Source organism: Podarcis liolepis (genome assembly GCF_965112155.1).
Source record: "Podarcis liolepis genome assembly, chromosome: 11".
NCBI classification, from domain to species: Eukaryota; Metazoa; Chordata; class Lepidosauria; order Squamata; family Lacertidae; genus Podarcis; species Podarcis liolepis.
Genome location: NC_139565.1, coordinates 11121199 through 11138560, shown reverse-complemented (window position 1 = coordinate 11138560; position 17362 = coordinate 11121199).

The following is a 17362-nucleotide window of genomic DNA, read 5'->3' as shown; positions in this document are numbered from 1 at the left end:
ATTTTTGCTGAAATTGTGACCCCGGGGGTTAGGGATTTTTTCAAAAAAATAATATTTTCCGCCGGTTAAGTTGTTGAGGGCTGATTTCTTGTCCTGTGATAAAAAATACTTCTGTTTTGACTGCCAAACCTTTCAGGGGAGCATTTGCAACCGGTTGGCACCATTTTTGAGTGAATTGCCAAAAGTCAGATTTTTGCTGAAATTGTGACCTCGGGGGTTAGGGTTTTTTTCAAAAAAATATTTTCCGCCGGTTAAGTTGTTGAGGCCTGATGTCTTGTCCTGTGATAAAAAAGCCTTCCGTTTCGACTCCGAAACCTTTCAGGAGAGCATTTTCAATCTTTTGGCACCATTTTTGAGAGAATTGCCAAAAGTCAGATTTTTGCTGAAATTGTGACCCCGGGGGTTAGGGATTTTTTCAAAAAAATAATATTTTCCGCCGGTTAAGTTGTTGAGGGATAATTTCTTGTCCTGTGATAAAAAGCCTTCTGTTTCCATCGCCAAAGCTTTCAGGGGAGCATTTGCAACCGGTTGGCACCATTTTTGAGTGAATTGCCAAAAGTCAGATTTTTGCTGAAATTGTGACCCCGGGGGTTAGGGATTTTTTCAAAAAAATATTTTCCGCCAGTTAAGTTGTTGAGGGCTGATTTCTTGTACTGTGATAAAAAGCCTTCTGTTTCCATCGCCTAAGCTTTCAGGGGAGCATTTTCAAGCTCTTGGCACCATTTTTGAGTGAATTGCCAAAATTCAGATTTTTGCTGAAATTGTGACCCCGGGGGTTAGTGATTTTTTCAAAAAAATATTTTCCGCCAGTTAAGTTGTTCAGGGCTGATTTCTTGTCCTGTGATAAAAAATCCTTCTGTTTTGACTGCCAAACCTTTCAGTAGAGCATTTGCAACCGGTTGGCACCATTTTTGAGTGAATTGCCAAAAGTCAGATTTTTGCTGAAATTGTGACCCCGGGGGTTAGGGTTTTTTTCAAAAAAATATTTTCCGCCGGTTAAGTTGTTGAGGCCTGATTTCTTGTCCTGTGATAAAAAAGCCTTCCGTTTCGACTCCGAAACCTTTCAGGAGAGCATTTTCAAGCTTTTGGCACCATTTTTGAGAGAATTGCCAAAAGTCAGATTTTTGCTGAAATTGTGACCCCGGGGGTTAGGGTTTTTTTCAAAAAAAATTTTCCGCCGGTTAAGTTGTTGAGGGCTGATTCCTTTTCCTGTGATAAAAAATCCTTCTGTTTCAACTGCCAAACCTTTCAGGGGAGCATTTGCAACCGGTTGGCACCATTTTTGAGTGAATTGCCAAAAGTCAGATTTTTGCTGAATATGACCCCGGAACTTAGGGATTTTTTCAAAAAAATATTTTCTGCCGGTTAAGTTGTTGAGGGCTGATTTCTTGTCCTGTGATAAAAAGCCTTCTGTTTTGACTGCCAAAGCTTTCAGGGGAGTATTTGCAACCGGTTGGCACCATTTTTGAGTGAATTGCCAAAAGTCAGATTTTTGATAAAATTGTGACCCCCGGGGTTAGGGATTTTTTCAAAAAAATATTTTCTGCCGGTTAAGTTGTTGAGGGCTGATTTCTTGTCCTGTGATAAAAAGCCTTCTGTTTTGACTGCCAAAGCTTTCAGGGGAGCATTTTCAAGCTTTTGCCACCATTTTTTTGAGAATTGCCAAAAGTCAGATTTTTGCTGAAATTGTGACCCCGGGGCTTAGTGATTTTTTCAAAAAAATATTTTCTGCCGGTTAAGTTGTTGAGTGCTGATTTCTTGTCCTGTGATAAAAAGACTTCTGTTTCTATCGCCAAAGCTTTCAGGGGAGCATTTTCAAGCTTTTGGCACCATTTTTGAGAGAATTGCCAAAAGTCAGATTTTTGCTGAAATTGTGACCCCGGGGCTTAGGGATTTTTTCAAAAAAAAAATTTCACCGGTTTTGTTCTTGAGGGTTGATTTCTTGTCCTGTGATAAAAAGCCTTCTGTTTTGACTGCCAAACCTTTCAGGAGAGCATTTTCAATCTTTTGGCACCATTTTTGAGAGAATTGCCAAAAGTCAGATTTTTGCTGAAATTGTGACCCCGGGGGTTAGGGATTTTTTCAAAAAAATATTTTCCACCGCTTAAGTTGTTGAGGGCTGATTTCTTGTCCTATGATAAAAAGGATTCTGTTTTGACTGCCAAACCTTTCAGGAGAGCATTTTCAAGGTATTGGCACCATTTTTGAGAGAATTGCCAAAAGTCAGATTTTTGCTGAAATTGTGACCCCGGAGCTTAGGGATTTTTTCAAAAAAAAATTTTCCGCCGGTTTTGTTGTTGAGGGCTGATTACTTGTCCTGTGATAAAAAGCCTTCTGTTTTGACTGCCAAAGCTTTCAGGGGAGCATTTGCAACCGGTTGGCACCATTTTTGAGTGAATTGCCAAAAGTCAGATTTTTGCTGAAATTGTGACCCCGGAGCTTAGGGATTTTTTCAAAAAAATATTTTCTGCCGGTTAAGTTGTTGAGGGCTGATTTCTTGTCCTGTGATAAAAAGCCTTCTGTTTCGACAGCCAAACCTTTCAGGAGAGCATTTTCAAGCTTTTGCCACCATTTTTGAGAGAATTGCCAATAGTCAGATTTTTGCTGAAATTGTGACCCCGGGGGTTAGGGATTTTTTCAAAAAAATATTTTCCGCCGGTTAAGTTGTTGAGGGCTGATTTCTTGTCCTGTGATAAAAAGCCTTCTGTTTCCATCTCCAAAGCTTTCAGGGGAGCATTTGCAACCGGTTTGCACCATTTTTGAGTGAATTGCCAAAAGTCAGATTTTTGCTGAAATTGTGACCCCGGGGGTTAGGGATTTTTTCAAAAAAATATTTTCCCCCGGTTAAGTTCTTGAGGGCTGATTTCTTGTCCTGTGATAAAAAAGCCTTCCGTTTCGACTCCCAAACCTTTCAGGAGAGCATTTTCCAGCTTTTGGCACAATTTTTGAGTTAATTGCGAAAAGTCAGATTTTTGCTGAAATTGTGACCCCGGGGGTTAGGGATTTTTTCAAAAAAAAAAAAAAATTTCATCGGTTTTGTTCTTGAGGGCTGAGTTCTTGTCCTGTGATAAAAAGCCTTCTGTTTTGACTGCCAAACCTTTCAGGATAGCATTTTCAAGCTTTTGGCACCATTTTTGAGTGAATTGCCAAAAGTCAGATTTTTGCTGAAATTGTGACCCCGGGGGTTAGGGATTTTTTCAAAAAAATATTTTCCGCCAGTTAAGTTGTTGAGGGCTGATTTCTTGTACTGTGATAAAAAGCCTTCTGTTTCCATCGCCTAAGCTTTCAGGGGATCATTTGCAACCGGTTGGCACCATTTTTGAGTGAATTGCCAAAAGTCAGATTTTTGCTGAAATTGTGACCCCGGGGGTTAGGGATTTTTTCAAAAAAATATTTTCCGCCAGTTAAGTTGTTGAGGGCTGATTTCTTGTCCTGTGATAAAAAGCCTTCTTTTTTGACAGCCAAAACTTTCAGGAGAGCATTTTCAAGCTTTTGGCACCATTTTTGAGAGAATTGCCAAAAGTCAGATTTTTGCTGAAATTGTGACCCCGGGGGTTAGGGTTTTTTTCAAAAAAATATTTTCCGCCGGTTAAGTTGTTGAGGGCTGATTTCTTGTCCTGTGATAAAAAGCCTTCTGTTTTAACTGCCAAAGCTTTCAGGGGAGCATTTGCAACCGGTTGGCACCATTTTTGAGTGAATTGCCAAAAGTCAGATTTTTGCTGAAATTGTGACCCCGGGGGTTAGGGTTTTTTTCAAAAAAATATTTTCCGCCAGTTAAGTTGCTGAGGGCTGATTCCTTGTCCTGTGATAAAAAAGCCTTCTGTTTCGACTGCCAAACCTTTCAGGGGAGCATTTGCAACTGGTTGGCACCATTTTTGAGTGAATTGCCAAAAGTCAGATTTTTGCTGAAATTGTGACCCCGGGGGATAGGGATTTTTTCAAAAAATATTTTCCCCCGGTTAAGTTCTTGAGGGCTGATTCCTTGTCCTGTGTTAAAAAAGCCTTCTGTTTCAACTGCCAAACATTTCAGGGGAGCATTTGCAACTGGTTGGCACCATTTTTGAGTGAATTGCCAAAAGTCAGATTTTTGCTGAAATTGTGACCCCGGGGGATAGGGATATTTTCAAAAAAATATTTTCCCCCGGTTAAGTTGTTGAGGGCAGATTTCTTGTCCTGTTATAAAAAGCCTTCTGTTTCCATTGCCAAAGCTTTCAGGGGAGCATTTGCAACCGGTTGGCACCATTTTTGAGTGAATTGCCAAAAGTCAGATTTTTGCTGAAATTGTGACCCCGGGGGTTAGGGTTTTTTTTCAAAAAAATATTTTCCGCCGGTGAAGTTGTTGAGGGCTGATTCCTTGTCCTGTGATAAAAAAATCCTTCTGTTTCGACTGCCAAACCTTTCAGGGGAGCATTTGCAACCGGTTGGCACCATTTTTGAGAAAATTGCCAAAAGTCAGATTTTTGCTGAAATTGTGACCCCGGAGGTTAGGGATTTTTTCAAAAAAATATTTTCCGCCGGTTAAGTTGTTGAGGAATGATTTCTTGTCCTGTGATAAAAAGCCTTCTGTTTCCATCGCCAAAGCTTTCAGGGGAGCATTTTCAAGCTCTTGGCACCATTTTTGAGTGAATTGCCAAAAGTCAGATTTTTGCTGAAATTGTGTCCCCGGGGGTTAGTGATTTTTTCAAAAAAATATTTTCCGCCAGTTAAGATGTTGAGGGCTGATTTCTTGACCTGTGATAAAAAATCCTTCTGTTTTGACTGCCAAACCTTTCAGGGGAGCATTTGCAACCGGTTGGCACCATTTTTGAGTGAATTGCCAAAAGTCAGATTTTTGCTGAAATTGTGACCCCGGGGGTTAGGGTTTTTTTCAAAAAAATATTTTCCGCCGGTTAAGTTGTTGAGGCCTGATTTCTTCTCCTGTGATAAAAAAGCCTTCCGTTTCGACTCCGAAACCTTTCAGGAGAGCATTTTCAAGCTTTTGGCACCATTTTTGAGAGAATTGCCAAAAGTCAGATTTTTGCTGAAATTGTGACCCCGGGGGTTAGGGTTTTTTTCAAAAAAATATTTTCCGCCGGTTAAGTTGTTGAGGGCTGATTCCTTTTCCTGTGATAAAAAATCCTTCTGTTTCTACTGCCAAACCTTACAGGGGAGCATTTGCAACCGGTTGGCACCATTTTTGAGTGAATTGCCAAAAGTCAGGTTTTTGCTGAAATTGTGACCCCGGAACTTAGGGATTTTTTCAAAAAAATATTTTCCGCCAGTTTTGTTGTTGAGGGCTGATTTCTTGTCCTTTGATAAAAAGCCTTCCGTTTTGACTGCCAAAGCTTTCAGGGGAGCATTTGCAACCGGTTGGCACCATTTTTGAGGGAATTGCCAATAGTCAGATTTTTGATGAAATTGTGACCCCGGGGGTTAGGGATTTTTTCAAAAAAATATTTTCTGCCGGTTAAGTTGTTGAGGGCTGATTTCTTGTCCTGTGATAAAAAGCCTTCTGTTTCGACAGCCAAACCTTTCAGGAGAGCATTTTCAAGCTTTTGCCACCATTTTTGAGAGAATTGCCAAAAGTCAGATTTTTGCTGAAATTGTGACCCCGGGGGTTAGTGATTTTTTCAAAAAAATATTTTCCGCCAGTTAAGTTGTTGAGGGCTGATTTCTTGTCCTGTGATAAAAAATCCTTCTGTTTTGACTGCCAAACCTTTCAGGGGAGCATTTGCAACCGGTTGGCACCATTTTTGAGTGAATTGCCAAAAGTCAGATTTTTGCTGAAATTGTGACCCCGGGGGTTAGGGTTTTTTTCAAAAAAATATTTTCCGCGGGTTAAGTTGTTGAGGCCTGATTTCTTGTCCTGTGATAAAAACGCCTTCCGTTTCGACTCCGAAACCTTTCAGGAGAGCATTTTCAAGCTTTTGGCACCTTTTTTGAGAGAATTGCCAAAAGTCAGATTCTTGCTGAAATTGTGACCCCGGGGGTTAGGGTTTTTTTCAAAAAAATATTTTCCGCCGGTTAAGTTGTTGAGGGCTGATTCCTTTTCCTGTGATAAAAAATCCTTCTGTTTCTACTGCCAAACCTTACAGGGGAGCATTTGCAACCGGTTGGCACCATTTTTGAGTGAATTGCCAAAAGTCAGATTTTTGCTGAAATTGTGACCCCGGAACTTAGGGATTTTTTCAAAAAAATATTTTCCGCCAGTTTTGTTGTTGAGGGCTGATTTCTTGTCCTTTGATAAAAAGCCTTCTGTTTTGACTGCCAAAGCTTTCAGGGGAGCATTTGCAACCGGTTGGCACCATTTTTGAGTGAATTGCCAAAAGTCAGATTTTTGATGAAATTGTGACCCCGGGGGTTAGGGATTTTTTCAAAAAAATATTTTCTGCCGGTTTTGTTGTTGAGGGCTGATTTCTTGTCCTGTGATAAAAAGCCTTCTGTTTCGACAGCCAAACCTTTCAGGAGAGCATTTTCAAGCTTTTGCCACCATTTTTGAGAGAATTGCCAAAAGTCAGATTTTTGCTGAAATTGTGACCCCGGGGGTTAGTGATTTTTTCAAAAAAATATTTTCCGCCGGTTAAGTTGTTGAGGGCTGATTCCTTTTCCTGTGATAAAAAATCCTTCTGTTTCTACTGCCAAACCTTACAGGGGAGCATTTGCAACCGGTTGGCACCATTTTTGAGTGAATTGCCAAAAGTCAGATTTTTGCTGAAATTGTGACCCCGGAACTTAGGGATTTTTTCAAAAAAATATTTTCCGCCGGTTTTGTTGTTGAGGGCTGATTTCTTGTCCTTTGATAAAAAGCCTTCTGTTTTGACTGCCAAAGCTTTCAGGGGAGCATTTGCAACCGGTTGGCACCATTTTTGAGTGAATTGCCAAAAGTCAGATTTTTGATGAAATTGTGACCCCGGGGGTTAGGGATTTTTTCAAAAAAATATTTTTTGCCGGTTTTGTTGTTGAGGGCTGATTTCTTGTCCTGTGATAAAAAGCCTTCTGTTTTGACTGCCAAAGCTTTCAGGGGAGCATTTGCAACCGGTTGGCACCATTTTTGAGTGAATTGCCAAAAGTCAGATTTTTGATGAAATTGTGACCCCGGGGGTTAGGGATTTTTTCAAAAAAATATTTTCTGCCGGTTAAGTTGTTGAGGGCTGATTTCTTGTCCTGTGATAAAAAGACTTCTGTTTCTATCGCCAAAGCTTTCAGGGGAGCATTTTCAAGCTTTTGGCACCATTTTTGAGACAATTGCCAAAAGTCAGATATTTGCTGAAATTGTGACCCCGGGGCTTAGGGATTTTTTCAAAAAAAAAAATTCACCGGTTTTGTTCTTGAGGGTTGATTTCTTGTCCTGTGATAAAAAGCCTTCTGTTTTGACTGCCAAACCTTTCAGGAGAGCATTTTCAATCTTTTGGCACCATTTTTGAGAGAATTGCCAAAAGTCAGATTTTTGCTGAAATTGTGACCCCGGGGGTTAGGGATTTTTTCAAAAAAATATTTTCCGCCAGTTAAGTTGTTGAGGGCTGATTTCTTGTCCTGTGATAAAAAATCCTTCTGTTTTGACTGCCAAACCTTTCAGGGGAGCATTTGCAACCGGTTGGCACCATTTTTGAGTGAATTGCCAAAAGTCAGATTTCTGCTGAAATTGTGACCCCGGGGGTGAGGGTTTTTTTCAAAAAAATATTTTCCGCCGGTTAAGTTGTTGAGGCCTGATTTCTTCTCCTGTGATAAAAAAGCCTTCCGTTTCGACTCCGAAACCTTTCAGGAGAGCATTTTCAAGCTTTTGGCACCATTTTTGAGAGAATTGCCAAAAGTCAGATTTTTGCTGAAATTGTGACCCCGGGGGTTAGGGTTTTTTTCAAAAAAATATTTTCCGCCGGTTAAGTTGTTGAGGGCTGATTCCTTTTCCTGTGATAAAAAATCCTTCTGTTTCAACTGCCAAACCATTCAGGGGAGCATTTGCAACCGGTTGGCACCATTTTTGAGTGAATTGCCAAAAGTCAGATTTTTGCTGAAATTGTGACCCCGGAACTTAGGGATTTTTTCAAAAAAATATTCTCCGCCGGTTAAGTTGTTGAGGCCTGATTTCTTGTCCTGTGGTAAAAAGACTTCTGTTTCTATCGCCAAAGCTTTCAGGGGAGCATTTTCAAGCTTTTGGCACCATTTTTGAGAGAATTGCCAAAAGTCAGATTTTTGCTGAAATTGTGACCCCGGGGGTTAGGGATTTTTCAAAAAAATATTTTCCCCCGGTTAAGTTGTTGAGGCCTGCTTTCTTGTCCTGTGATAAAAAGCCTTCTGTTTCCATCGCCAAAGCTTTCAGGGGAGGATTTTCAAGCTTTTGGCACCATTTTTGAGTGAATTGCCAAAAGTCAGATTTTTGCTGAAATTGTGACCCCGGGGGTTAGGGATTTCTTAAAAAAAAAAAAAATAAATTCACCGGTTTTGTTCTTGAGGGCTGATTTCTTCTCCTGTGATAAAAAGCCTTCTGTTTCCATCGCGAAAGCTTTCAGGGGAGCATTTTCAAGCTCTTGGCACCATTTTTGAGTGAATTGCCAAAAGTCAGATTTTTGCTGAAATTGTGACCCCGGGGCTTAGTGATTTTTTCAAAAAAAATATTTGCCGCCGGTTAAGTTGTTGAGGGCTGATTTCTTGTCCTGTGATAAAAAGCCTTCTGTTTCGACAGCCAAACCTTTCAGGGGAGCATTTGCAACCGGTTGGCACCATTTTTGAGTGAATTGCCAAAAGTCAGATTTTTGCTGAAATTGTGACCCCGGGGGTTAGGGTTTTTTTCAAAAAAATATTTTCCGCCGGTTAAGTTGTTGAGGCCTGATTTCTTCTCCTGTGATAAAAAAGCCTTCCGTTTCGACTCCGAAACCTTTCAGGAGAGCATTTTCAAGCTTTTGGCACCATTTTTGAGAGAATTGCCAAAAGTCAGATTTTTGCTGAAATTGTGACCCCGGAACTTAGGGATTTTTTCAAAAAAATATTCTCCGCCGGTTAAGTTGTTGAGGCCTGATTTCTTGTCCTGTGGTAAAAAGACTTCTGTTTCTATCGCCAAAGCTTTCAGGGGAGCATTTTCAAGCTTTTGGCACCCTTTTTGAGAGAATTGCCAAAAGTCAGATTTTTGCTGAAATTGTGACCCCGGGGGTTAGGGATTTCTTAAAAAAAAAAAAAAAATTCACCGGTTTTGTTCTTGAGGGCTGATTTCTTCTCCTGTGATAAAAAGCCTTCTGTTTCCATCGCCAAAGCTTTCAGGGGAGCATTTTCAAGCTCTTGGCACCATTTTTGAGTGAATTGCCAAAAGTCAGATTTTTGCTGAAATTGTGACCCCGGGGCTTAGTGATTTTTTCAAAAAAAATATTTGCCGCCGGTTAAGTTGTTGAGGGCTGATTTCTTGTCCTGTGATAAAAAGCCTTCTGTTTTGACAGCCAAACCTTTCAGGAGAGCATTTTCAAGCTTTTGCCACCATTTTTGAGTGAATTGCTAAAAGTCAGATTTTTGCTGAAATTGTGACCCCGGGGCTTAGGGATTTTTTCAAAAAAAAAATTCTCCACCGGTTAAGTTGTTGAGGCCTGATTTCTTGTCCTGTGATAAAAAGACTTCTGTTTCCATCACCAAAGCTTTCAGGGGAGCATTTTCAAGCTTTTGGCACCATTTTTGAGAGAATTGCGAAAAGTCAGATTTTTGCTGAAATTGTGACCCCAGGGGTTAGGGTTTTTTTCAAAAAAAAAATTCCCCCCGGTTAAGTTGTTGAGGCCTGATTTCTTGTCCTGTGATAAAAAGCCTCCTGTTTCCATCGCCAAAGCTTTCAGGGGAGCATTTTCAAGCTTTTGGCGCCATTTTTGAGTGAATTGCCAAAAGTCAGATTTTTGCTGAAATTGTGACCCCGGGGGTTAGGGATTTCTTAAAAAAAAAAAAAATTCATCGGTTTTGTTCTTGAGGGCTGATTTCTTGTCCTGTGATAAAAAGCCTTCTGTTTTGACTGCCAAAACTTTCAGGAGAGCATTTTCAAGCTTTTGGCACCATTTTTGAGAGAATTGCCAAAAGTCAGATTTTTGCTGAAATTGTGACCCCGGGGGTTAGGGATTTTTTCAAAAAAAAAAATTTCACCGATTTTGTTCTTGAAGGCTGATTTCTTCTCCTGTGATAAAAAGCCTTCTGTTTCCATCGCCAAAGCTTTCAGGGGAGCATTTTAAGCTCTTGGCACCATTTTTGAGTGAATTGCCAAAAGTCAGATTTTTGCTGAAATTGTGACCCCGGGGGTTAGGGGTTTTTTCAAAAAAATATTTTCCGCCGGTTAAGTTGTTGAGGCCTTATTTCTTGTCCAGTGATAAAAAGACTTCTGTTTCCATCGCCAAACCTTTAAGGGCAGCATTTGCAACCGGTTGGCACCATTTTTGAGTGAATTGCCAAAAGTCAGATTTTTGCTGAAATTGTGACCCCGGGGGTTAGGGTTTTTTTCAAAAAAATATTTTCCGCCGGTTAAGTTGTTGAGGCCTGATTTCTTGTCCTGTGATAAAAAAGCCTTCCGTTTCTACTCCGAAACCTTTCAGGAGAGCATTTTCAAGCTTTTGGCACCATTTTTGAGAGAATTGCCAAAAGTCAGATTTTTGCTGAAATTGTGACCCCGGGGGTTAGGGTTTTTTTCAAAAAAATATTTTCCGCCGGTTAAGTTGTTGAGGGCTGATTCCTTTTCCTGTGATAAAAAATCCTTCTGTTTCAACTGCCAAACCATTCAGGGGAGCATTTGCAACCGGTTGGCACCATTTTTGAGTGAATTGCCAAAAGTCAGATTTTTGCTGAAATTGTGACCCCGGAACTTAGGGATTTTTTCAAAAAAATATTCTCCGCCGGTTAAGTTGTTGAGGCCTTATTTCTTGTCCAGTGATAAAAAGACTTCTGTTTTGACAGCCAAACCTTTCAGGAGAGCATTTTCAAGCTTTTGCCACCATTTTTGAGTGAATTGCTAAAAGTCTGATTTTTGCTGAAATTGTGACCCCGGGGGTTAGGTTTTTTTTCAAAAAAATATTTTCCGCCGGTTAAGTTGTTGAGGGCTGATTTCTTGTCCTGTGATTAAAAATCCTTGTTTTTTGACTGCCAAACCTTTCAGGGGAGCATTTGCAACCGGTTCGCACCATTTTTGAGTGAATTGCCAAAAGTCAGATTTTTGCTGAAATTGTGACCCCGGGGCTTAGTGATTTTTTCAAAAAAATATTTTCCGCCGGTTAAGTTGTTGAGGGCTGATTTCTTGTCCTGTGATTAAAAATCCTTGTTTTTTGACTGCCAAACCTTTCAGGGGAGCATTTGCAACCGGTTCGCACCATTTTTGAGTGAATTGCCAAAAGTCAGATTTTTGCTGAAATTGTGATCCCGGGGCTTAGTGATTTTTTCAAAAAAATATTTTCCGCCGGTTAAGTTGTTGAGGGCTGATTTCTTGTCCTGTGATTAAAAATCCTTCTGTTTTGACTGCCAAACCTTTCAGGAGAGCATTTGCAACCGGTTCGCACCATTTTTGAGTGAATTTCCAAAAGTCAGATTTTTGCTGAAATTGCGACCCCGGGGGTTAGGATTTTTTTCAAAAAAATATTTTCCGCCGGTTAAGTTGTTGAGGGCTGATTTCTTGTCCTGTGATAAAAAAGCCTTCTGTTTCGACTCCGAAACCTTTCAGGAGAGCATTTTCAAGCTTTTGGCACCATTTTTGAGAGAATTGCCAAAAGTCATATTTTTGCTGAAATTGTGACCCCGGGGGTTAGGGATTTTTTCAAAAAAATATTTTCCGCCGGTTAAGTTGTTGAGGGCTGATTTCTTGTCCTGTGATAAAAAGCCTTCTGTTTCCATCGCCAAAGCTTTCAGGGGAGCATTTTCAAGCTTTTGGCACCATTTTTGAGTGAATTGCCAAAAGTCAGATTTTTGCTGAAATTGTGACCCCGGGGCTTAGTGATTTTTTCAAAAAAAATATTTGCCGCCGGTTAAGTTGTTGAGGGCTGATTTCTTGTCCTGTGATAAAAAGCCTTCTGTTTTGACAGCCAAACCTTTCAGGAGAGCATTTTCAAGCTTTTGCCACCATTTTTGAGTGAATTGCTAAAAGTCTGATTTTTGCTGAAATTGTGACCCCGGGGGTTAGGTTTTTTTTCAAAAAAATATTTTCCGCCGGTTAAGTTGTTGAGGGCTGATTTCTTGTCCTGTGATTAAAAATCCTTGTTTTTTGACTGCCAAACCTTTCAGGGGAGCATTTGCAACCGGTTCGCACCATTTTTGAGTGAATTGCCAAAAGTCAGATTTTTGCTGAAATTGTGACCCCGGGGCTTAGTGATTTTTTCAAAAAAATATTTTCCGCCGGTTAAGTTGTTGAGGGCTGATTTCTTGTCCTGTGATTAAAAATCCTTGTTTTTTGACTGCCAAACCTTTCAGGGGAGCATTTGCAACCGGTTCGCACCATTTTTGAGTGAATTGCCAAAAGTCAGATTTTTGCTGAAATTGTGATCCCGGGGCTTAGTGATTTTTTCAAAAAAATATTTTCCGCCGGTTAAGTTGTTGAGGGCTGATTTCTTGTCCTGTGATTAAAAATCCTTCTGTTTTGACTGCCAAACCTTTCAGGAGAGCATTTGCAACCGGTTCGCACCATTTTTGAGTGAATTTCCAAAAGTCAGATTTTTGCTGAAATTGCGACCCCGGGGGTTAGGATTTTTTTCAAAAAAATATTTTCCGCCGGTTAAGTTGTTGAGGGCTGATTTCTTGTCCTGTGATAAAAAAGCCTTCTGTTTCGACTCCGAAACCTTTCAGGAGAGCATTTTCAAGCTTTTGGCACCATTTTTGAGAGAATTGCCAAAAGTCATATTTTTGCTGAAATTGTGACCCCGGGGGTTAGGGATTTTTTCAAAAAAATATTTTCCGCCGGTTAAGTTGTTGAGGGCTGATTTCTTGTCCTGTGATAAAAAGCCTTCTGTTTCCATCGCCAAAGCTTTCAGGGGAGCATTTTCAAGCTTTTGGCACCATTTTTGAGTGAATTGCCAAAAGTAAGATTTTTGCTGAAATTGTGACCCCGGGGCTTAGGGATTTTTTTTGAAAAAAATATTTTCCGCCGGTTAAGTTGTTGAGGGCTGATTTCTTGTCCTGTGATAAAAAATCCTTCTGTTTTGACTGCCAAACCTTTCAGGGGAGCATTTGCAACCGGTTGGCACCATTTTTGAGAGAATTGCCAAAAGTCAGATTTTTGCTGAAATTGTGACCCCGGGGCTTAGTGATTTTTTCAAAAAAATATTTTCTGCCGGTTAAGTTGTTGAGGGCTGATTTCTTGTCATGTGATAAAAAAGCCTTCCGTTTCGACTCCCAAAGCTTTCAGGGGAGCATTTGCAACCGGTTCGCACCATTTTTGAGTGAATTGCCAAAAGTCAGATTTTTGCTGAAATTGTGACCCCGGGGCTTAGTGATTTTTTCAAAAAAATATTTTCTGCCGGTTAAGTTGTTGAGGGCTGATTTCTTGTCATGTGATAAAAAAGCCTTCCGTTTTGACTCCCAAAGCTTTCAGGGGAGCATTTGCAACCGGTTGGCACCATATTTGAGTGAATTGCCAAAAGTAAAATTTTTGCTGAAATTGTGACCCCGGGGGTTAGGGATTTTTTCAAAAAAATATTTTCCGCCAGTTAAGTTGTTGAGGGCTGATTTCTTGTCCTGTGATAAAAAATCCTTCTGTTTTGACTGCCAAACCTTTCAGGGGAGCATTTGCAACCGGTTGGCACCATGTTTGAGTGAATTGCCAAAAGTCAGATTTTTGCTGAAATTGTGACCCCGGGGGTTAGGGATTTTTTCAAAAAAATATTTTCTGCCGGTTAAGTTGTTGAGGGCTGATTTCTTGTCCTGTGATAAAAAAGCCTTCCGTTTCGACTCCGAAACCTTTCAGGAGAGCATTTTCAAGCTTTTGGCACCATTTTTGAGAGAATTGCCAAAAGTCAGATTTTTGCTGAAATTGTGACCCCGGGGGTTAGGGTTTTTTTCAAAAAAATATTTTCCGCCGGTTAAGTTGTTAAGGGCTGATTTCTTGTCCTGTGATAAAAAAGCCTTCCGTTTCGACTCCCAAACCTTTCAGGAGAGCATTTTCCAGCTTTTGGCACAATTTTTGAGTTAATTGCCAAAGGTCAGATTTTTGCTGAAATTGTGACCAAGGGGGTTAGGGATTTTTTCAAAAAAATATTTTCTGCCGGTTAAGTTGTTGAGGGCTGATTTCTTGTCCTGTGATAAAAAAGCCTTCCGTTTCGACTCCGAAACCTTTCAGGAGAGCAGTTTCAAGCTTTTGGCACCATTTTTGAGAGAATTGCCAAAAGTCAGATTTTTGCTGAAATTGTGACCCCGGGGGTTAGGGTTTTTTTCAAAAAAATATTTTCCGCCGGTTAAGTTGTTGATGGCTGATTTCTTTTCCTGTGATAAAAAAGCCTTCCGTTTCAACTCCCAAACCTTTCAGGAGAGCATTTTCCAGCTTTTGGCACAATTTTTGAGTTAATTGCCAAACGTCAGATTTTTGCTGAAATTGTGACCTCGGGGGTTAGGGATTTTTTCAAAAAAATATTTTCCGCCGGTTAAGTTGTTGAGGGCTGATTTCTTGTCCTGTGATAAAAAATTCTTCTGTTTCGACTGCCAAACCTTTCAGGGGAGCATTTGCAACCGGTTGGCACAATTTTTGAGTGAATTGCCAAAAGTCAGATTTTTGCTGAAATTGTGACCCCGGGGGTTAGGGATTTTTTCAAAAAAGTATTTTCCCCCGGTTAAGTTGTTGAGGCCTGATTTCTTGTCCTGTGATAAAAAGCCTTCTGTTTTGACTGCCAAAGCTTTCAGGGGAGCTTTTGCAACCGGTTGGCACCATTTTTGCGTGAATTGGCAAAAGTAAGATTTTTGCTGAAATTGTGACCCCGGGGCTTAGGGATTTTTTTTTTTTTAAAAAAAAAAATCACCTGTTTTGTTCTTGAGGGCTGATTTCTTGTCCTGTGATAAAAAGCCTTCTGTTTTGACTGCCAAACCTTTCAGGAGAGCATTTTCAAGCTTTTGGCACCATTTTTGAGAGAATTGCCAAAAGTCATATTTTTGCTGAAATTGTGACCCCGGGGGTTAGGGATTTTTTCAAAAAAATATTTTCCGCCGGTTAAGTTGTTGAGGGCTGATTTCTTGTCCTGTGATAAAAAGCCTTCTGTTTCCATCGCCAAAGCTTTCAGGGGAGAATTTTCAAGCTTTTGGCACCATTTTTGTGTGAATTGCCAAAAGTAAGATTTTTGCTGAAATTGTGACCCCGGGGGTTAGGGTTTTTTTCAAAAAAATATTTTCCACCGCTTAAGTTGTTGAGGGCTGATTCCTTCTCCTGTGATAAAAAGCCTTCTGTTTTGACTGCCAAACCTTTCAGGAGAGCATTTTCAAGCTTTTGGCACCATTTTTGAGAGAATTGCCAAAAGTCATATTTTTGCTGAAATTGTGACCCCGGGGGTTAGGGATTTTTTCAAAAAAATATTTTCCGCCGGTTAAGTTGTTGAGGGCTGATTTCTTGTCCTGTGATAAAAAGCCTTCTGTTTCCATCGCCAAAGCTTTCAGGGGAGCATTTTCAAGCTTTTGGCACCATTTTTGAGTGAATTGCCAAAAGTAAGATTTTTGCTGAAATTGTGACCCCGGGGCTTAGGGATTTTTTGAAAAAAATATTTTCCGCCGGTTAAGTTGTTGAGGGCTGATTTCTTGTCCTGTGATAAAAAATCCTTCTGTTTTGACTGCCAAACCTTTCAGGGGAGCATTTGCAACCGGTTGGCACCATTTTTGAGAGAATTGCCAAAAGTCAGATTTTTGCTGAAATTGTGACCCCGGGGCTTAGTGATTTTTTCAAAAAAATATTTTCTGCCGGTTAGGTTGTTGAGGGCTGATTTCTTGTCATGTGATAAAAAAGCCTTCCGTTTCGACTCCCAAAGCTTTCAGGGGAGCATTTGCAACCGGTTGGCACCATTTTTGAGTGAATTGCCAAAAGTAAGATTTTTGCTGAAATTGTGACCCCGGGGGTTAGGGATTTTTCAAAAAAATATTTTCCCCCGGTTAAGTTGTTGATGCCTGATTTCTTGTCCTGTGATAAAAAGCCTCCTGTTTCCATCGCCAATGCTTTCAGGGGAGCATTTTCAAGCTTTTGGCACCATTTTTGAGTGAATTGCCAAAAGTCAGATTTTTGCTGAAATTGTGACCCCGGGGGTTAGGGATTTCTTAAAAAAAAAAAAAAAATCATCGGTTTTGTTCTTGAGCATTTGCAACCGGTTGGCACCATTTTTGATTGAATTGCCAAAAGTCAGATTTTTGCTGAAATTGTGACCCCGGGGGTTGGGGATTTTTTCAAAAAAATATTTCCCCCCGGTTAAGTTGTTGAGGGCTGATTTCTTGTCCTGTGATAAAAAGCCTTCTGTTTTGACTGCCAAACCTTTCAGGAGAGCATTTTCAAGCTTTTGGCACCATTTTTGAGAGAATTGCCAAAGTCAGATTTTTGCTGAAATTGTGACCCCGGGGGTTAGGGATTTTTTCAAAAAAATATTTTCCGCCGGTTAAGTTGATGAGGGCTGATTTCTTGTCCTGTGATAAAAAGCCTTCTGTTTTGACTGCCAAACCTTTCAGGAGAGCATTTTCAAGCTTTTGGCACCATTTTTGAGAGAATTGCCAAAAGTCATATTTTTGCTGAAATTGTGACCCCGGGGGTTAGGGATTTTTTCAAAAAAATATTTTCCGCCGGTTAAGTTCTTGAGGGCTGATTTCTTGTCTTGTGATAAAAAGCCTTCTGTTTTGACTGCCAAACCTTTCAGGAGAGCATTTTCAAGCTTTTGGCACCATTTTTGAGAGAATTGCCAAAAGTCATATTTTTGCTGAAATTGTGACCCCGGGGGTTAGGGATTTTTTCAAAAAAATATTTTCCGCCGGTTAAGTTGTTGAGGGCAGATTTCTTGTCCTGTGATAAAAAGCCTTCTGTTTCCATCGCCAAAGCTTTCAGGGGAGCATTTTCAAGCTTTTGGCACCATTTTTGAGTGAATTGCCAAAAGTAAGATTTTTGCTGAAATTGTGACCCCGGGGCTTAGTGATTTTTTCAAAAAAATATTTTGCGCCGGTTAAGTTGTTGAGGGCTGATTTCTTGTCCTGTGATAAAAAATCCTTCTGTTTTGACTGCCAAACCTTTCAGGGGAGCATTTGCAACCGGTTGGCACCATTTTTGAGTGAATTGCCAAAAGTAAGATTTTTGCTGAAATTGTGACCCCGGGGCTTAGTGATTTTTTCAAAAAAATATTTTCCGCCGGTTAAGTTGTTGAGGGCTGATTTCTTGTCCTGTGATTAAAAATCCTTCTGTTTTGACTGCCAAACCTTTCAGGAGAGCATTTGCAACCGGTTC